Source organism: Pelobates fuscus, chromosome 10 (genome assembly GCF_036172605.1).
Source record: "Pelobates fuscus isolate aPelFus1 chromosome 10, aPelFus1.pri, whole genome shotgun sequence".
NCBI lineage: Eukaryota > Metazoa > Chordata > Amphibia > Anura > Pelobatidae > Pelobates > Pelobates fuscus.
In genome coordinates, this window is record NC_086326.1 from 20,306,899 (window position 1) to 20,329,919 (window position 23,021).

General features: G+C 41.0%; 2 protein-coding genes across 3 annotated transcripts in view; one reads left to right on the plus strand and one right to left on the minus strand.

Moving 5' to 3' along the window:
• The window catches only part of GOLGA7B (golgin A7 family member B), a 252,415-nt gene that overhangs the window by 184,635 nt on the left and 44,759 nt on the right, over window positions 1-23,021 (minus strand). The gene's annotated exons all lie outside the window — the stretch shown is intronic.
• The window catches only part of SFRP5 (secreted frizzled related protein 5), a 75,129-nt gene that overhangs the window by 30,176 nt on the left and 21,932 nt on the right, over window positions 1-23,021 (plus strand). The window lies entirely within an intron of this gene.

Sequence of the window (23,021 nt, forward strand, 5' to 3'; positions counted from 1 at the left end):
AACACAGATGTCAATACTGAGGCAAACTTCATTTATAATTTATTTTTATTTAATTTGTTTAACCCATAATGCCAGTGTTTTACAAGAAAATGGGCTGTTAAGTATTTAGAAAGTACATGCAATTTATTCTTAGATTAACAGCCTAAGGTTCCAAACATCTAGCAACATATAATTTAGAATTCCAGATAAAGTATAGCTAGCAAGCATTTCTAGTACAATTCTTGCTTATTCCAGATATGTTATTCTAACACTCAATTGAGTAAAAACTTCTACAGATCCCACATCATTAACATCTGAAATGATAGCATGGTCACCTTAAAATGAAATTTCTTACGTGTTAAATTTAATCCGCTTTCAAAGACTTTTTAAATTGTTAAACAAAATGATCATATCATGAATACATATAGTATATATAGTCTTAGCAGATCTTAATAACCTAATGATCCCATTTTGTGAACTCATCTAACCACAGTGTTTGGTTCCTGGGTTATTCAATTATGATCAACAATGAAAAACTTAATTTGAGTTTACAGGAAGCCTACATACATGTGCAGCTACCTCCACAGCTTTTTGCTTTCACCCAAATTACACAGAACAGGCCATCATTTATAGCCAGATCAGTTACCATAATAATATTGACAGTGAAGAGCATGCAACACCTCCCCCCCCCAAAAATGGAATTCCAACAACCACCCAAACTAAAAACATGTCCACAAACTAAAACAAACAAACAAAAAAAAAACAGGTAAACTATAGAGAATGAGTGAAAAACATTCAGTTTCTTTCTTTGGCATTGAACAGTAAAAATAATAAAATAAAAAAAAATTGATAATAAAAGCCTTTGTCAGCAAGTTGAGTTAAGGTCCAGCAGTATTTTTTTAAAACACATGATCATCCTAGTGTCCTTAAAAGTGATCAAGACATAAAAACAGTTAACCACAAAGTTCATTAGACAGGGTGGGAAAAAGTCATATGCTAGCCTTTTTAATGCACTTTGCAATTCGTGGATTTTATATCTTGATAAAGACTTATACATAGGGGGTGAATCATTGCCACCTAAGAACACATTTAAGGAGTCACTATTGTAAAAAGGAGAACGTGACCTTATTTAAATGTGTTGCTTGCTTTCTTGTAGAGACCTGTACGTCTTGCACCCATAGGTGGGTCCCTCCATATTTTATATCTCTGCTATGTCTTGACGTAAAATTATTTTTCATTGTGAATTATACAGTAGGAATAATAGACTGGTGAAAGTGTTTTACTTTATTTATTCATATATGGCTTGTTTCATGATATGGAGATGCTCTTAAGCAGCTGTAAGGTTCGGGAGGATATCCTAAATAATTTTGTATACTATATCTGTATCCCCAGTGCCATGATTGTAGCACAGATGGAGTAATCCTTTATTGGGGTGTGAAAGGCACTATTCCAAAATTAACACTATGTTTAGGTGATAGGCTGTAATATTTCAGGGTGTGGACATTTTAATTGTGACTGTGTGTATTCTTCTACAAATAAATGTGCCAGCAAATTTAATCAATGCATGGTGTAGTAGTTAACACATGCCAGATGCAGTCTGGAAACTGTCAATCGGGAAATAAAATAATATATACATTCTAACATGCTTCAGTTCTTCGGATATCTAAATATTGCATGAAATAGTGTCCATTTTTTTTTTATCAATTCTGTATTTTTCCCAAAAGTAATATTGGTCATACACACATACTAAGAAACCATATAACCGTCATTAATTGGATGTTACTGCTTTTAAACTTGAAAGAAAGACAATGTTGTATTGTGCCTTTGTGAAGGGAGCGAGTGAGAAATGTATGATATTAAAATGTATCCCTCTAAGCTATTCGCAAGTCAGCTGTTTTCATAAATCACGGCCACACATATTGTTTTCATATGCATCTACTGAAACGCTCTCGCCAAAAAAAAAAAAAAAAAAACCTTGAGAAGGAAGGAAGCAGATTTACTCTTGTATAAAGAAAATTGACATAAGGCTGCTAAGGGCTCTTGTAATGAAGTTTGAATCAATAGGAAAATGACTTCCTGTGGCAAAGGCCTCTGGGTAATGTCTTCATTCAGTGAGCTAATTGGATTACAAAGAAATCTGTTTAAGAGAATGGTTGGCTAGCAACACGACAACATTTTCAACAGCCCGAGGTTAAGTCATCCTCCGAACACAAAATTATATGTTTATATCACTCAATACTTTGAACTTAATAAGAAAGTGTAAGATTATTTGGATTGGGATATACTCTAGACTAAGCCTTGTTACTAAGATAAAAGTGTTTCATCCACAAAGTTTTTGTTGACTATCTTTAGCTGACTGTTCTATGTTTGCTAACAGGTTCTTTAACTCGTTAAGCCCACCCTGTATTGTATGTGTAAGTGGGTATATAAGTGTATGTTTTGCCACATTTACAAACTGAATGTTGACAAATTTTGACAAATATTTCCTCATATTTTTGTAAACGTTAGTGAAAATTATATTACTAGCTACATGATGACAACACAGTGAATGGCTTCATCAACCCAGATTTTTTTTATTTTTTATTCATTGTAGTTTTTATACCAATGACATGTAGTCGTCCTCGTTGAAAAATATAGCAGCTGTATGTTATATTATATATGTGTAGGCATGTATAAATAACAGTAAATTGTTTATCTATATAAGAAAACTTTCTTATAAGAATTATATTTTTATCTAATCATGCTGAGAATTTAAATATCTATACAAAGCTAAACAATGATGTAGTCTGTACCTTTTTTGTACCATCATGTTTCTATCACGTGTTCCCTCCTAGTTGTATACTTAACAGAGGGAGAAGAATTTGAGAAAATCCAGAGTTAGTTTACGCATAATTAAGACATGCAAAGAAATGTACAACAAAATCCAGTATCATTAATTGGATTGTCTGACCTCCCTCTACTAGTATCAGGCTTAACGCACAGGCAAGGATTAGGTGCAGCCCTAGAACAGATTTCTCCCCTAATTAATATAAGATATTAGCAAAACTGCTCCCTTCACTGCAAGGCACGAAGATATTTGCCTCTGTATTTTAAAATGCATCCCCTTGACTTTCTTGTCTGATACCTATTCATTGTAAATTTGGTGTTGCCATTACTATATTTTGCATGGAAAGAAGACAGTGGTGACATATTTAAGAGCAATTTTAGGGTAATTTTTCAACAGTCAAATTGTCATCAGGAACATCCCATTGGTTCTCACAGTGAGAGTTCCACCTTTATAATGCTGCTTGCTGCCCCTAATATACGCTTTGTATGTTACCTTCAAAACAACAATATATTTTGTTTAAAATGTAATCAACATATGTATGACTGCCCAGCATGTTATCTTCGAAATGATCCTGTTGGTATGACTGATCCGTCATAAGAAACAATAAAAAAAATGATAGAGGAGGAAATTATGATTGACTATACACAGAGCAAAAATACCAAAAGCTTATCTTGTCCTTAAAGGGTTAAATGGAGGTAAGATATATAGATTTCCTTTTAATAACTACACAAAGTACGTAAAATATGTACGTTTCTTTTAATCACCACTAAATATATCTAGGTTTTTTTATAACTATTAAATGCATGTTTCTTGTTTTCTGTAGACACTTGCTGCCTGGGTATTACAATTACTTCTTCATCTGTTGAAACACAGTATAGCCTGTGTATTGAAAGCCAGCTTATATATATATATATATAAAAAGAATGTTTAACTGTTTCATTAACCAAGATGTGTGTCACAGCAACTACATATTCCATCATCATATCTTCAGCACGTTTTGGGCCATCCCTAGCATTCGAACATTTAATAGCATGTTTTATATTACTATAAATTAGCGTGACACATTATTTGCTGACTTGTTTTGCCTTTCAATCTCTAAGAAAAGTTGCATGCGTCTTTGCTCATATCTGTCCCATATTTACTATATTAGTCTTGCATCCTCTCCAAAAGTCCATTATCAGGAAATCTAAATCAAATATACAGGCTTTATTTGAATAGAGTTTTGGTTTTCATTTTCATATTTGTTTATATATTTGAAAAGGCTGCAAGCAATCGCTGTTTCTGATTAATATGGCCGATAAAGTATTTGGTATAAGGGTATAAAGTTAACATGTTCTGTTCATTATGACATTTGGCAGAGGAAGATTAATCAACTGTAATTTCCTTTGAGTCTTGTGATTGAGAAGGGTATAATAGCTCACTCCATAAAAAGTACAATCGCATGTGAAGTGCGTTCAAGGATAAAGAGCACAATAGACATTTGCTAAGATTTACTCAACTTAAATATCTGTCAAATAACAAATGAAATCTGTGCTACTTTTAATAATGACTTACTAAGATGAAACCCAGATAATGAGTTCTAATTATATCTGGAAAATTTTTAATTCCTTTTGAAGAAACAACTTTGCTGTATGGACTAAATAGGCATTTAAGAGGAAAACAGGAAGGGGCATTCCTGTCCCAAAAAGGGAATGTCCAGACAGAATGGGTAGGGCTACTACTATCAGGGCTGGGTTTATCAGCACAATATTAGGTTGGAAGGAGGTCATAGAGCAATATTGCCCTACCATGAGCCAAGATATTGGACCTAGTTTTGCAAGTTCTTAGCTATCTTATAGTTGTTGCTATATGTTATAGGTATGTTATAGATCATTAATTATTTTGAGATTTTCTCAGTCCTTAAACTAGTCTGTATTTAACTTTTTCCCTGGTGTATAAGTGAAAAAGAGTATTGGGCTACGATGTCCTCATGCAGTGAAATTAATCAATTGTTGTACAGACTACCAACATAAATTTATTAAGGTAAAAGTATAAACAAATCCTATATAATTAAATGGAAATTCTTAAATTCTTAAAATAAATTAATATGTAAAAACATATTTTGAATCACAAAAACATAGAATGTTATCCACGTCTTTATTTTTCTGATCACCTTTTGCATAATACACTGGAGGCACAAATATTTGTAGTTGTATTTAAAGGGTTATTCCTATCCCTTATTAATAATTAAAAAAGAAATAAAAATAATGCCTTGTCCTGTAAGCCTCCGCTAGCCCCCCTCCCTGATTGTTTTAAAATTAGTTTATAATTAATTTTTAAATAAGTTTAAATTAACTTTATCCAGCGCTTGGCAAACGCCCACATGACACGTCTGGACCAATCAAAAGATAAAGGATTTAGCCGATTCAGAGCATATGCGCGTACACTGTTCAGGCAAGGGGTGAGGGAGGGAAGAGGTCGGCAAGGGCAGAATCCCATTATGTCTGTTGCAAGCGTGCAGTGCACACTAACAATAGACGTAAAATATGCACAGGATTGAAATTCACAACCCGAAACAGAGTTCTGGGGTGTCAATGTTACGTGTGCAGCAGATGCAACCTACCGTGGCACAAAAATGGAGAAACCCATGCTGTGAATGGTGGTTGGAGTAACCCTCTAATCATATTAAGAGAAATATAATACTTTCACAAATATATAAGCACAATAAAACTTGAATTTCAAATTAGAACAGACTTCACTGATCTGGATGTATGGGAAAAGACCATCCATAATGGCAAAGAAGTCTGTCTAGAGTGCAGGGCTGCAGGATCCTTCTATATCTTGGCACTAACAAATGAAAAAGGAGTTTGATAGAACGGGTCACCAGAAAATGTTTCGGATATCAGAAAACCTTGAGATTCTTACACTAGCTTCCAATAATACAGACTTTCCACAACAATATATTATGTAAATAATTGGGTTTGTCAGTGTCTGAGAGTGTAACTGACATTTGTACAGCTAATGATACGATAAATACGGGCCATGGTTTATTACCTCGCTGGGTAAGCATGTCATTCAAGTTACCAAGTGATAATTCTAATCATAGTCCACACTGCAGGGTAGATAAAAGTCTGACAAAAGCAAAGCAGGATTCATTTGCTATTGTTTGCTTTAGCTCTTAGCTTCTCGTGTCATCCTTAAACTCAAAGCTAAAGGCCAGTAACTTGGTAAACTGTCCAAAGATAGACTGTATAATCAAAACTAATATGGGTCTTGATCCACAGAGAAAAGCAAAGTCCAGACAAACGAAACTAGTACAATTATATTACCAGTTTAAATTTAATAAAATAAAAAGATACGCTAGGCATTTTAATTGCTTCATCATTTTGGAGTGGTTATAGTGTCTGGCGTCCCTTGGTGCCATCCTTCTGTTAAGTGTTAAATTATTTTTGAATAGTTTAATGTTAAAAAATTGTCACTTGCAGTCCATCCCCTCTGTGCGGCTCAGACTAATGAGGATGCATTAGCCCGAGCAGCAATCAGTGGAGGTGAAGTCTACCATAGTGCCATTACTGGTAAGAATTGGTATGGCTTAGGATGTTTGTAATTTCAGGGCACTATGAACAATTCAGTTACATGAAATGATTATTGTACCTAAAGTGACCATTTAAAATGACGCTCTGGGCTCCATAACAACTTATTTGAAATTAAGTTGTTATGGCGCAAGGAGGTTCCTGATGCTTGCTCACCTTTAGGGGTTACGCCATTCATGAACTTCTTAACCCAAAAGTCTGTGTTCCAGTGCTGGTTCTCTTTGCCCCCCTGTCCTTCTGTTTGCTAAAAAGCATCAAAATGGAATATTATGGCTGCTGTGGGCAGTGGCACTGTTGATTGGCTGAGAATGTCAGCTGACTGCTCTCAGCCAATTTGCGGCATCAATAATCTTCCTTCTTGCTTTTCCACAAATGGAAGGATTGAGGGGCAAAAAGATCTGGTGCTGAAATACCTACTTTGGGGTTAAACTGTTCGTGAACGAGTTAAGCTCTAGAGATGAGTTAGCACCAGGGACCTCCTGGCACCATAACATTTTAATTTGAATTAAGTTGTTATGGTTCCCAAACTAGAAAAACAAACCCATTTTCTTGGCACTATAGGGCTGTTAGGTCCCCCCCTCCCTTGTGGCCCCCCTCCCACTGGGCTGAAAGGGGATAAAACCCCTTCAGCCACTTACCTTAATCCAGTGCCTGGTTCCCTCAGTGCACGCATTCAAACCGCCCATAGGAAAGCATTACTCAATGCTTTCCTACGGGGATCTGAACTCACGCTGCGTGAGTTCAATTAGATTTTCACACTGAGAATCGCGGAAGCGGCCTCTAGTGGCTGTCAGGGGGGCAGCCACTAGAGGCTGGATTAACCCTGCAATGTAAACATTGCAGTTTCTGTGAAACTGCTATGTTTTCAGCTGCAGGGTTAAAACTAGGGGGGCCTGGCACCCAGACCGCTTCATTGAGCTGAAGTGGTCTGGGTGCCTATAGTGGTCCTTTAAGGTTTTATGAAATCTAAAATTCTAAAGCATAGTCCTTGATAACCTCCTTGTAATTGCTTTCATTAGTTAGAACATAGCTTGCCGTCACAGTAATCGCCAAGACCCATACATTTCACACTGCCCTGCAACACAAATCACTTATAAGCTGTTTTAATAAGATTTGCCTTTAAATACAAATCATTACAACACAAAATAAATAAAATAAATTGTCATGTTTTCTTGACCACTATCCTTACTCACCCTCTTTATCTGTCATCCCACACAGCGTTACTTAAAATTTAAGATAACAGTTCCAGAAAACATTGTAATGGAGGAATCTTGATTTTTGTTGGCTGCGTTCCATTGAAAGCATGGCATGTAACTGATTTAATGGGGAGTATGACTGGAATGGCCAAATTGAGTGGTAGCTTTTTTACTTTACAGACGATTGCTTGGTCTGCAATCCAGGCTAGATTAACATCTTATTCACTCTTAATAAAAAGAAACAAAACTCCAAGGATTCATATAATGGAATGCTAAAACGATGAAAAAAGTTTGGATTTTGCATAACATTTTATTGTGAATCAGCTGTTATTATTAATTATTATTTATATGTCCAGACGTGGAGAAAAAATATTTGTTTGTAAAAAACACACTTGTGATAATGGTAAAACATTACGTTTTTGGCCTGAAGGCTTTTTTTTCACACCTGACAACATAGGGAGGTATGACATTAGGAAAGATGGTGGGTGGGCCTATGTGGGCATTCCAGAGATGCCACTCTCATCACTAGAAAAAAAGATATTTAAAAAATATGAAAAAAAAATAAAAAAATTAAATTAAAATAAAAATATTTAAAAACTAGAGAAATCTCAAAGAAAAAAAGAAAAATATATATAAATAAATAAATAAATAAAATGTACAGGTCCATCTTTAAAGCGTGAGGGATACCAGAAGGAGGAGAGTGTTAGTCTCGTGTGTAATCCTTACAGCCAGCTTGCCGACCACACTCAGGGATTTCCTTATGTTTGAAGCTCTCTTGGCATGGGATTATTGCCTTGGCAGAATTTTACATTCACACTGTGATGTTTAGGGAATTAAGCTGTGACGGCATGCCAGGAATGCCAGGTCCTTCCAAACCTGGAACAATTGGGATGCAATCTGAGGATATGAAAAAACTGATTCAGAACCTCACTGGTCTGGGTTAATTGATTGCTTCAATCTCTTTCATATCTGGCCTACATTTTGAATTGCTATTTGTTAATAATCAGTGATGATTTGAGGTTTACAAAAACAGCAAAGAACAAAATGGATACAGGTATGTATGTAAAAAGTAATAGTATTTAATTACTAGACTTGGATCTGTAGCATTCTTTTCTCATCTATACTTAAAGGACAATAATGGAAACAAAACAATGCTGTATGGCACAGTATTGCTATGCAATCTCCTTCGTTTTTTTTACAATAGGCATCAAAACAACTTTAGCTTAATGGAGCAGTTTAGTGTAGTCTCGCTGCCATTTAGGAGTTAAATATTTATTTGTATGCAGCACTAGCCACACCTCCCCTGACTGTGACTGGTACTGCCTACATGAAATAACTGGTTTAATTTTCAATCGGATCTTAAACCTACTTTAGAAGTTTTTATCTCCTGCTTTGTAACTTAAACTTTAATTACATACAGGAGGCTCCTGCAGGCTCCTGCAGGCTCCTGCAGGCTATAGCAGACTACAAACAGAGCAGAAGATAAGAAATTCTAAACTAGAACTTCAAGGAAGTTTAAACATTAGATCTCTCTGCACAGGAAGTGTTTAGGAAGGTGTGTAAGCCACGTACAGGTAGGTGTAACTAGAAACCACAGGGCCCTGGTGCGAACATTACCCTTGGGCTACTCGGCGCCACCCCCCATATGTCTACCCTCCCCCTCTACACATGCAGACACACACATACACACACACATATACAGAGACACACACACACACACACATGGTCGGCTGGGCACCATGGTCGCAGGGGTCTGCAGGGCGGCCGTGCCCCCTGGCGTGACGGGCAAAATGTTTTGTTGACTATAGTGTCCCTTTAAATCAATAGCAACTACTAAATACTGTATGTATGTTGGTAAATACATAAAGTCATTCTAAAGCAGGAATCTCAAACTATGCCCCCCAACATGTTGCAGAACTACAACCATGATTCTTTTCCACCTATAGCATTCAAAGAATTCTGGGAATTGAAGGCCATCAACATCTGGAAGGTTGGCGTTTGAGGTCCAAGTTCTAAAGGTTCTATTTTATAAGTAGTGATTCATGATAAAACAGCCAAAGTAACTAATTATTCTAAGGCTTGGTATTCTATTGCCATTGGTGACAGCCTGCGAATGTGATAAATATATATTGCCTGCAATTCATTTTTCACATAGAGTCCTTTGGCATTATTGTTGAAACTCGCTACCTTGATGCAGGAGATAAGGATGATTCAAGGCATGCCGTCACAGAAACACAATACATTTACTGCAAAAAGTTTTATTTTTAGATGGGTTTGGTCTTCAGAGTTAAAGTATATGAAAACTCTTTAGAACAGCTTTGGTGGGATGGGACCTTTGAATGAATTTGTTTGGGTTAAAGCTGACCCCCATAGCTAAGAGGAGGACCAGGTAAGTGATCCTCTGTTTGCTCCTATATGCCACCAATAGCAGCTCATGCATTAAGAAAGATGAGGGACAATATTAACATATCTCCTGCTTAATGGAGGGCTGGGGGTCTCCAGTTTGTTTCTCACAGTTTCATTATGTGAGTAATTCTGGATGAACTTGTGTGTAAAATTCTAACCTTGATCAATATCGTCTTTTTGTGCATAATGAGCGCTACCTCTTACATCATGAAGTCAGAGAAAGTAGCGCACTGAGCAATAAAACCTGATGTGTCCTAATATCACGGAACCCTAAATACTAAAATTGCAGTCAATAGATGATTCACAAGTCTGTGTTGAGTATTTTACAGCACTAACCTCGTTAAAAGTCTTGCTTGGGAGTAATTTGCCTGGCCCCAGCCTTAACATGGTGACTAATGCATAACATTTACATAGCAGACCTATTTGCATTTTAAGCACATGATTTTCATTTTACAAATGAAACGTCTGTAAATAAAAATCGTGCCAGTAGTTTGCCTGCCAAGCTATTGCTGTCAACAGTCTGGTGACTGTGAAACATAGAGCGACCTACCGTGAATTTCTTACAGTTTGAGAAATGAAGCACAGAGCGAGCAAAACATTCTTTGCAAATCAATATCTTTTAATATCAAGGTCGGCGTTCAGACTAGTTCGGATGTCTTTTCTACTGAGCTAAGAAACAATCAGCTCACTGCGTTTGTTATGTGTCTGGAGTTCTCTAGGGTTCTGATAGATGTGTGCTGCCTAATCTATTCCATATGTTTTGGTTTTTTTCTACATTTCAAAAATCTCACTTTTCCCATTACCAAAATGTTTGCACTCTGATCACAATAGGTAAACGGATAAGTGGTGAAACAGTTTCTCTGCATGAAAATATTTGGTACTAAACAAAATCATTTTTACAAAATAAATGTTAGAAACGGGGGTACCGGACCCACCAATATTTTCCAAGGAAGTTTTATTGTAATTTATAAAGTGCCAACATATTACAGTGCAATGTACAATAGGAGTTTTGGTTAAATTGTTGCAACAAGGTAATTGTTGGGCAACAAATAGACAGTGCTGTACTGCTGTATACAGAGTACAAATGCTAAAGATCTAGTAATCATTAATGATGGAAGAATCCTAGAGCATTTGAATGTTACACAAGTCAGGGCAGCCATTTTCATGTGTTGCTTAACAATATGAAGATGCGTTATGTGTAAAAAAAATGAATTCTAAGTCTATCTGGTAAATTTAAAGTGACACCACAGGCATCAAAACAACTTTACAGTAAGAAAGCAGTTTTAGTGTGTAAATCATGTCCCTGTAGTCTTACTAAGCAATTATCTGCCATTAAGAAGTTAATTCACTTTTGTTTCTGTGTATAGCCCTAGTCACACCTCCCCTGCCTGAGACTCACACAGCCTGCATGAAAACAAATTGTTTATTTTAAATCAGATGTTAATGGTTTTTAGAAGTTTTCATCTCCTGCTCTGCAAATTAAACTTTAATAAAAATTCTGAATTAAACAGACTGTGCAACAAACATTTGATCTCACTTTACTGGAAGTGTTTAGGACGGGAGGTGTGGCTATGACTGCATAAAGAGAAAGAGAAGTGATTTAACCCATAGATAGCAGAGAATTGAGCAGTGACACTGCGGGGGCATGATTTCTAAACCAAAACTACTTCATTAAGCTAAAATTGTTTTGGTGCCTATAGTGTCCTTTTAATTAAGTGACAACTAGCACAGTAATTGTCATAATTATGGTTTGCTATACACTATTGGTGACTGGTTTCCAAGAAATACTTGGGGAAAAAATAAAATAGTTTTAATTATCATAAATTTGTAAAATAAAGTAAACAGAAAAGATTTAAAAAAGTGAATTTTTTTGACAACAGATACATTTTGGAACTAGAAGTGCTAAAAATAAAGAAAAGAATAATCTTACGATACTTAAAGGAGCACTATAATATTTGGAATCCATCTGACTCCCTGGTCCACCCTGTACTTAAAGGGTTGACAAATCTTTCTTCCACTTACCTGATCCCAGCACCAAGGTCCCACAGCTTTGGCTCAGTCTCCTGCTCCCGCAACATCAGGGCTATGGGGGACCTAATGCACAGCGAGTTAGAGCTTTTCCCTAGGTAAGTACTAAATCAGTGAAGCACCTAAATAGCACCTCTAGTGGCTGTCTTAATCCGACAATTTAAACATTGCAGTTTATCTAAAACTGCAATGTTTTATATTGTATGACTTAGGGGGACAGAGGCACCTCACTCAGATCATTTCAATGTGATGAAGTGGTCTGTGTGCCTATAGTGTCCCTTTAACTGAAATCAGAATGTCAATATTTGAACATATTTCAAATGGGGCATTTTGTTGATATACCAATTAACTCATAGTATAGCTAAGGACCAGATCCACAAGGTGATGGAAAGCAAATTAAAAGTTCTGCTCTGGAGTATGTAGCACTCCTATACTTCAGTGAGAAATCAGTTAGATAAGGCAGATTGTAAACTGCTTTGCCCCCCCGCGATACATGAATTCCACATACTGGAGTTTATCACTTTGCACGTACTGCTCTTCAGCTCGGTGAAGTGATTGATATCCCATTGTACAGCTCTATGGAATTTGCTGGCGCTATATAAATAATAATAATAAAAAAATAATAATAATAATCATAATAATGTCCAGGAAAATATGTGGATCTAGCAACACTAAATATAAGACAAGAACTTGAAATTAAGGAATGTATTCACTAAACAGTGAGATTTGGCAAGTTGACAACATACTTGCAACATTAAGACAAAAAAAAAAAAAATTAGTAATAATGTATACGTGTTGCCGTTTTTTTTATTTTAAATTCAGCAGCTTAGAGATAAATTTTAAAAAGCCTCTTTTATGTACTAATGCTTGACTATCCCTTAAAAATTAAATATTAAGTCCAGAGAAGGATAAGCCATAAGGCAACCCCAGGCAGCTGTCTAGTGCCTATCGGTTCATTTGGAAAGATGAATTTGCTTAGCCCTAATAACCATCCCTATATGAAGAATGAAGGGGGCAACTGGTAACCTGCCTTGGGCCCCGTGGGATCTTAATCCTTCTCTGATAAAAGCCCTCTGCCTATTTCCCCAGACTTGTGATGATTTAGGCCAGGATATACCAGTCTTTTATTCTATAGTTAGTTTGGAGCTTGATAGCATTCTCTACATTGAGCGACTGTCAAATTAACCTCCGTTCTATCTTCAAAACATGCCTACAGTTTGGAAAGTAAAGTGATGACTTGTTAGCGCGGGAAGCCTACAAGATATAACCTTCCCTTATACTTCAATTAGTCTTGTAAAAAAAAAAAGGGCACATGGCTTGTGTCCTGCCAAATTAACAAGGAACTCCTGCCTCGTATCACTTTGACAGGTCTGCACTGTTCTGAGAGACTATGAACGATAACCTTGTTTAGAATCCTTTCCGTTAAGGAGAACGTGTCCCCATGCCTAAAGAAAACCTTTTCAAACCCCCCTATGTTCATTGTATACATTAGCAAATCCTACAGATATACTACTTTTTAGCAGGAGTGAAATTGCTGAACTATATAAATATAGACAACCATTCATGGTCAGTTTAGCATCGCCACTGGTCTGAAATACAACAAGAATAAAATTAAATCAAGGTGCTATATATATATATATATATATATATATATGTTTAATAAAAACTAATAGAACAATATAAAAGATTTAGCACCTGTTGTATTATTTATACATCATAATTTTACACAATGTAGATGCTTTTGTTTAAGATATACATGTATAACTCAGAAATATTAAAAAAAAATGCAAAAAAAAAAAAAAAAACAGGAAAACAAATAGTATAGTATGATGTAAGATTAGGGACATGGTAGAAATATTTAACTTAATAATTGTCACATTACATATGGCAACCTGGGTCTGGGTATATAAAGTCTGTGTGTAATGAGTGTGCAACCTGTAATGGGCATCAGGTCCTTGCAAATAGATTGGGGTCTGAGCAGAGTTAAACCAGTGTAACTTCGCATTCAAAAAGAAATTATATGTATATTGTGAAAATAATGTACTATTAATATATGTAGATAAAACGTACTTTAATTGAAATATAAAAAAGGACAATTTAGCACATTTTTTAAAGAGGTTTCTATCCCAGGCACTCAGTGTACTGGAGACTGTGTCTGTAGGGGCTGCACTACTAGACTCTTCAAAGGATTTCTCTATTTTTTATAACTTTAACGTAAGAAATATAAAAATGATAAAAATTCTATATTTAGCAACAATATGTTGAAGAGTCCATATGTCATTGAGATGCATATCAGGCTTCATCACCTGGCAATCTCCTTCTTCTGGATTTTCCTCGTTCTAACTTCCTTAATGGTGGCCTATTTAGTGACGTTCTCATGTCACACACTAATGAGTTATCTTCTAAAGTGAGAACTTCCAAGAATTCAAACTAAATTCAAATGGAATTCCACAATTTACACAAAAATAGTCGAAGTCAATATCGCTTTCAGTTTGGTTAGTTTGGCACTAAATTCCCAGCAATTCTTACTTAAGTGCATAGCCCTCTTGTGGGAATTAAAACACATTTACAAACATTTTTTGTTACGTTCACACATATTGGACCATATCGCCGTTATGGGCCTTAATAGGACCAGTCCCTGTAGAAACCATAGTGTTCCCATTGGCCTATGCTTTCCATAGCCATGACATTTTCCTGGACACACATGATTTTCTCATGTTATGGACAGTGCATGAAAAGTGCTGAATGGCAGTATATAAATTAAACTCTTACTTTCCTACCCGTAGCATTTGAATGATATATAATACATGGCAGAAATGTAGCATTACTATGGCCAAATACTTGAACAGGTATTTTGTTTTAGATGTTTTTTTCCTGAAACTCTGATGGATTAGCATACAGATATGTCCACAGATCTGAGCACCTTTGTATCTGTTCTCTAGAACAGTGGTTTCCAACCCAGTCATCAAGTACCCCCTACCAGTCCAGGATTTAGGGATTACCCAATTGTATGTAAGGTGTTTAAAAAAAACAAACGAAAAAAAACAAAAACATGCTTTAGATATAACAGGGTAAGCCCTAAATCCTGGACTGGTAGGGGGCACTTGAGGATTAGGTTGAGAACCCCTGCTCTAGAAAGTTACCTGAGATATCGTTTATCACAATATTATTATTATTATTATACAATATGTATGATATAAAACAGATGCTAATTATCAGATTTTTTAGCCTCAATTTTTATGTTTAGATTTTATTTGCAGTTCAGTGAATACTCCTGAGAGTTATTCACTAAAGCATGAACTTTAGGGAAGGGGTCACAAACTTTGGAGCTCAAGCCCTGGGTCTATTTTGACCCCAACAATGCCCCTGGCCAGAATAGTCCTACTGGAAACTTGGCTGACTTTTTCTATTCAGCTATTGACTTCACTATGGAATTTAAATTCATTTTAAATTCAATTTTGTATTATAAATGCATCCCAAATGTACCACCTTTATACTCTGTACAGTTAATCATGTGATTAATCACATGATTCGATTTTAATGTATTTAAAAAATGGTGTAAGAAGCATATACTTAGAAACTTTCAGACATATGAAAATATGAAGCAATCAAAGTTACCCGAGTGTTTTAAGAGAATGCCATTGTTTGCAGTCAACGGTTTGTTTTATGGTGGTGGTGAGATCAGTGGTATGTTTTATATATTTCAAAGTATGCTCTAAGAATGACTTATCTATGTGAACCCTGATAAGCTTGTATTTGTTAACTTTGAAGTAGTTACTTGAATCTGCCTATTAGCAGTTATACATTTTAGTCTTTCATTCCTGCTCTGTCCTTTAAATCCTTTAAAGCTTCAGTGTTCCTCTACAAAGAGCCCTGATAATAAGGTACAATGAGAAAGCAGTGTTTAGATAAATAATCTCATACACACCTTTCAAAACTTTTAGCAGCTTATCATGGGACCAATTATACACAATATTACAAAAATAGATCTCTAACACGGACTGATAATTATTCTTCTGAGTCTGTTCGTGCATATTTGTGTCTAATTAGTTTTAGTAATCTAAACAAGATATTAATAAACTCCTTATTTGTATTACGATCACATATTTTCATTGGAAAGCTATTAGAGATTTGAAATGTTGTGTACATATTATTTCAACTAGAAAAAGTAATTTAATCTTTCTACAGTGTTCAGCTAAGTAACATTGAAGTCAACATGTTATGCCCAGTAAGCCCTTCAACAGCAAAATTGACTATACATTTTTTCATATATGCACAGCATATAAAGTAACATTTCTTAATGCTAAAAGCCACCAGTCACTGATGTAATGATGTAACGTCTGCAAACCTGTTGAAAATGTAAGCGTGGCCTCTGCTTTCAAACAGGAAGTTTCAATGGGTCATATCATTCCTACAGCCAGGAGTAAATGGAGTACAGTATATTTTCACTGTTTGCGTAACATTAGTATTCCAGAGATTGATAACGAATATTAAAACCATTTTAAATACCTTTGTTTTAGAAATATAAGATTTAACTGTATGTACCCAACATGGGAATAATGCACAAATGCAGACATTATTTTTACATTTTATTTCCATTTTTAGTAAGCTGTACCATTTTTTTTTATTTGTGTTTGTCATACCTTCTTTATGTGAGAAAAAAACAGCATTGTTCCTGAATGACAGGTCCACGCAATGAGATTTAAAAAGTCCAGGTACAATGCACGTTAATAAGATGTATGCCCAAAGAGTCAGTCTAACCACCATAGCCACTGAAGCGTATTGTAATGTATATGGTGTCAGAAGGTGTTATAACATAGTATGTGACACTTACCTGTATCCCTCACTGCAAACAGCCCAGCCTCCTCTACAGAGATCCTCTACAGAGATCACATCATAGAAAGCCTCAGTGACATTAATTCTTAGTGACATTAATTATTTGCATAGATTTGAAATATACTTATGAGGAACAGAAACTTCCACCTCAGCTATATATGTAAAGTCCATTAGAAAGATTGTTTGACTACTTACTATGTGGACAGTGCAGGAATTACTTGCACCATAACCACTACAGCATGCTTAAAGTTCACTTTTAGGCCTTGAAAGTGTATTGTTATGTTATCCCTTTACCATGAGTCATTTCATATAAAATAATACAAAATTCACCATATCAAACATGCTACCAGCAGATATAAATATCAAGCTCCCATTTAGCAAATTCTCTGTGGAAAATAAATTCTTAAATGCTTGACATGCGCACAGTCGATTATTCGGCAGGTGCGCTGTTTACCCCAACCCCCCAATAACTTACAGACACCGTATTTCTGTTGGAATATAAAAGTCCACAGCTTTATTTATTATTATAAACAAGGTAACAAATTGGGGTCATTGCCACAAAAGTAAATATACCTCCACCCCCCACCGTACATAAATTACCCCCGGCAATGACCCCGCCCAATAACAATAAATACCATTATAAATAACAAATAACACATAACACATGGCCTACCAAAGAGGCCCCATATCCATAACTTTTTTAACTGTAGGGGTGTACCGAGACCCCCCTACACCACCTGGTTCGGAGCCACCGATGAGCTCGAACCCACAAACCATTTCACACTCCAGTCTAATCCAGCCTAACCAATTTATACTCCTCCTACCTTCCAATTACCCAAGCCCTATCCCGCCATAGCAAGAGACTTGAACCCTTAATGTCTCGAGCGACCCCCACCACACATAAATAGGGCTTTGGAAATACCTTCCTGGAAACCTAAATTTAATAGATCACACCCCACATCAGACAGGTGCACACCATCCCGCCTAAAATAACCGGGCAACCCGCCCTCCAATTCAAAGTGCCTCACTGGGACCCCCCCTATTCTCCTAATAAAGACAGACATGGCCTTGTTTACTTTACCTCGGCAACGTGCCACAGCCGCCGGGTCCCTGGCATGCCTCCAGTTCAACCGCGGCACCATTTCAGACCACACTATTGTAACTCCAGGGACCAGTGCCCTCACCCTATCCAGGTCCCTCTTCATTCTCCTGACCAACACCTTCTGGGGGACCAAACCTAAGTCATTGCCCCCACCGTGAATCAAAAGTATATCTGGGGCAAACCCCCTTGACAACATCCCAAAAATTTCACCACTTATACTCTGCCAGCTGAAACCTCGAAAACCAAACCACCGAAGGTCCACTGTGTCCAGAAGAAAACCCAGTTGTGTGCCTTGTCTCCGAACTGCGGCCCTCTTCTCCGCCCAGTAGACAAACGAGTGACCCACCAGCCAAGCGACCAAGCCTGAAAGGAAACAAATTCAGTTAACCGGCAGAGCACCCTTTACCCACATCCACAACATTCCATTCACACCAATCTTTCCGGCCTTACATATGCACGGAACCTGATGGATTCCCATCTCCCAATCTGCTTTATCCGCTCCTCCCCTAGCCCGAGACGCGCCGCCTCAGTCGCAGCCCCGATATGGAAGGAGTGCGTACCAAATTGTCCGGGCTGCAGGCCCAATCTCGTCAACCCCATGCGGAAGACTCGCAAGAACTGAAAGCGCGATAGTGCCTTCCCATCCTCGTGAATCAGGAAGCAACCACCAACCTTTGGGCGAACCCGTAAAAACACGTCCCCACACACTACCGGGCACACCGGGGACCCTGGTAGCGAGGACAGGACAATTTTCTTACCCTTTCCGAAGACGTCCGTCTTCGAGCGCCGGAGCCAAATCACGACCTTGTCCTGTTCGATAACCACATCCTCATACCGGAGGCCCGATGCCCCCGACCTATTGGCGCTCACCAATTCGCCAATACGAAAAGCCCCAAAGAAAGCCCATACGAAAGCCACAGAGAACAAAGTTACCTCAAATGCCGAACTACACACTTCGTTCAACAACCCCACCAACCCTTGAAGGGTGGCAAAGGACACCGGCCTCCTCGTATCCACGGACCTCCTGCCCTTCTTGAAACCCTTCAAAGTTTGCTTCACCAAGAAATGTTTCGTCAAGTCTTCCCACCCGTTAAACTTGAACAGGAAAGCTAACGCAGACATGTAGCGTTCCACCCTAGAAGGGGACGACCCACCTGCCACCAACCTGCAAAGAAGCCACAACAGCGTATCCAACCTACCGGCTGCAGAATCGCCTGCTCCCGCCTGGGACAACATTTCCTCCCATTCACTCCAAACCTTTGTATAAGCGGTCCAAGTCCCCGGCGCCAGCGAGCTCCTTATGTATCGCCCAAGCACAACGTCCCGAGCCGCCACATCTCCTCCGGGCACGCCTGCCCTGTCGCTTGCGCGTCCGGTGCTGCTTCCCGGAACCGCGCCCACTGTGAACGAGACAGAGCGTCAGCGACCACATTCAGCAGACCCGGCACGTGCCGTGCCTGAAGACAATATTCCAAGACATACACAAGAGCACTAGCTGCCGCAACAACCTAACCACTGGCAGGGACGAAGCCGATAGACTGTTAATTACCTGTACCACTGCCATATTATCAGAGTGGAAGATAACTTTCTTGTCCCTGAGCTCCTCGCCCCATAGTGATACCGCTACCACAACTGGAAAAAGCTCCAAAAAGGCGAGGTTCCGAATCAAGGGGCTCTCGGACCAAGCCGCAGGCCAAACCTCGGCACACCACTTGCCCCCAAGGTAAGCCCCAAAGCCAACGCCCCCCGAGGCGTCCGTAAACAGCCCGGCGTCGCCAGATGCCTTCATCGCATCCCTGAAAAACACCCGTCCATTAAACTTGGTGAGGAAGCGGTCCCATATGTCCAAGTCCTCTCCCATGCCTACCGACACCCTGATGTAATGACTCGGCAGACGAACACCACAGGTAGCCCTAGCCAGCAGTCTACAAAAAACTCTACCCATAGGGATCACCTTACAGGCGAAATTAAGGCTGCCGAGCAAGGACTGCAGTCCCCGAAGCGTAACTTTCCTAGCGCCCTTTATCGCGTTCACCTGCTGGCGGAGCACCCTCAACTTCTCCTCCGGCAGCCTACATTCCCCCACGACCGAGTCGATTTCCAGCCCTAAAAAACTCAGGCACTCGGTCGGGCCCACTGTCTTGTCCTCAGCCAGAGGAATCCCAAACTGTTGAGCTATCCTCTGAAACACCCGCAGTATTTGGGCACATCTGTCGGACCCAGCCGGGCCCACACACAGAAAGTCGTCCAGGTAATGGACCACCGTACCCCCGCCCGTTTCCCTGCGCACTACCCACTCCAAGAACGTGCTAAACTTTTCGAAATACGCACATGAAATGGAGCAACCCATGGGTAGGCACAGGTCCACGAAAAACTGACCCTCGAAAAGGCACCCTAACAAATGGTGACAGTCTGGGTGGATAGGAAGGAGCCGGAATGCTGCCTCCACATCCACCTTCGCCATTAAGGCCCCTCGCCCTGCCCTCCGAACCAACTCGACAGCATGGTCGAATGATGCATACGATACGGAGCACAGGGCCTCATCGATGTCATCATTTACTGACGCCCCTTTTGGGAATGATAAATGATGAATCAACCTAAACTTACCCGCCTCCTTCTTGGGGACTACCCCTAGCGGGGATACCCTCAAGTCAGGCAACAGCGGAGCCTCGAACGGCCCAGCCATCCTACCCAGTTGCACCTCCTTCAGCAACTTGTCCCGCACAACTCCCGGGTGTTCACCCACCGACTTGAGGTTACTGCATAACCTCCCCACATCCCTACTCTGAAACGGTATTGAAAAACCCTCCGTAAAGCCTTGCCATAAGAATTCGGCGTCCTGACGGTTACCGTACTGTTTTAGCCACGGCAGCATCTCGCCTACTTTCACCGGAGTTGCCCCCCGCGGCAGCGGAGGGGGCCGACGCTCCATTGGCTCCCACTCCTGGCGCAGACTTACCTCGCTTAAAACACCGACTGGCTCCATGTGCGCCCCCACAACCTGAGCACTCGTGCTTAAACCGGCACGACGTACCCCACTTGCATTGGCCCTCGTTAAAGAGCCAACAGAAGCCTTTCTTTTGCCCGGCCGATGCAGGTCCCCCAGGGGCCGCACCGGCCGTCGCGTGAAAGGGCGCAGCCTTTTGCGCCATCATGAGCCGCATCCAGAGGGGAAGGTCCATTTGATCCCACCGCATGCTGGGATTCGCCGCTAACCTCTGGCGAAACTGTTCATCGTACCTCCACCAGGCGACTCCGCCATAAGTCCGGTACGCTTCCCCAATCCCATCTAGGTAGCAAAACAATTGGGAGCATTTATCCGGCGACTTTTCCCCTATCACGCTGGCCAGGATGCAAAAGGCCCTTAGCCAGTTCCCAAATGTTTTAGGAATCTTCCGATACCTACGCTTTTTCTCCTCCTCCTCCTTCTTCGCGTCTTTCTTGTCCTCCTCTTTCATGTCTAAGAACTCCTCCAGCGGGAGTAAGGAAAAAACCTCAACAAACTCACCCTTCCAAATTTTCTCCTTGATGTCCATTTTTAGATGACAACCTAATGGGCCCGAGAAAGACACGTGCACGTTTTGCCGCGCAGCGTCGGTAATTTCGCCCCCAATACCAACCTTCTCCCCCGACTCCTTACTAGTTTCGGACACAGATAACCCCACTTCGCTATCTTGCGTTGGGCCCACGGCCCTACCTTGTAACCCTTGGCCCTTCTCACACGTTTACACTCTCCCAAACTGAGGTGAAGCCATTTCCCCACCCGCCCATGAATCTAAGAAAGATTTTAAACAGGTCAATAGTGTTCCTGCGTGTGGTGTAACATTTGACTCACCGCCTGAGCCCGAAGCCGCAGAAGGCCGTGGGTTCGTTTCCCTTCCGTCCGCCATGCTTGGCTCCGGAGCATCCAATTGGCGCCGACTCCTGTCAGCCTGGCCCTGCCTCAGGACCGCGGGTGTATTGCTGCGAGACCTGCAAGGAGAACGACACCTGGGTAGTGTGTCCACATGATCACATACCCGCCCAACCTCCTTATGCTCCTGCCTGTAGTTCCGCACCATACCCCGTTTCCCTGCCTGGCCCTCCCGGCCGTAATCGCTGCGCCGCTGACCTGGCGAGCTCCTGCCTGATGACCCAGACGCACTGCGCCGCTGCCTCCACCTCCGTTCCCCTGAGGCCGATCTCCTCCTGCTAAGCCTGCTCGCTGATCTGCTCCTCTCTCTACCCCTCCACCCGTCAGCCTGCCTCCTGTCATGCCTGGCACTGACGCCGCGCTGCTCCCTGCTGCGATGCGGCCTAGGGCTCCGCGAGGGACCCCTCGGTCCCCGGGAGCCGCCCTTGCGGCCCTCCCGCTCTCTCCCAGCCCGTCCTGTCTCCATGCCCTGGGCTGATTCCTGGGAGCTATCCCGACCCGCTGAACCTGGCCCCTTTTGGGCCGCCTTGCGAACTGGGGATTCCGCCTGACTGTCCTGGCGCCTCCGGTCCGCTAAAGCCGCGGGCCCTGCCGGCCCCAATGTACCTGGCTGAGCGGACCCGCCGTCTGAGTCCCTTGTGCTGCACCTGGCCCCACTAGAGGCCGCCCCCGATGTGTCCCCTTGCACAGGGGCTCCCCCTGCCATCAGGGGGACCGCCTGATCACTAGAGGCCTCCGCTCTGCCCCCCGCCCGCTGCCCAGCCCCAGCGCCATTCCCTGACTCACCGGGCCGCATCCGTTCACTGCTTCCACCATCCGATCTGCTCTGGGTCCTGGCTCCAGCCGCAACCGTCCCGCCTGCCGCCTCCCGGCGGGGCGCACACCGCGTGGTAGGCCTCGGCCTAGCTGCTGCCCGCGCCCGGCCAGCACCGCGTCGGACCGACGGTGCCGGCCGCGGTACATCCACTCCGCTGGGGCCCGCTACCTCATCCAGGGCCCCAACAGACTCCGCTGACGGGCTCCTCCGTCTGCCGACTTCGGGCTCCATGCCCGGGCTCAGCCGCTGGGGCGGTCTCGCCCTCCTCATGGAACGCCGTGCAGCCGCCGCAGGGGTTGTAGGGGGGGGACCCTGAGCCCCCAGTTGCTCGTGAAGCCAGGCCAG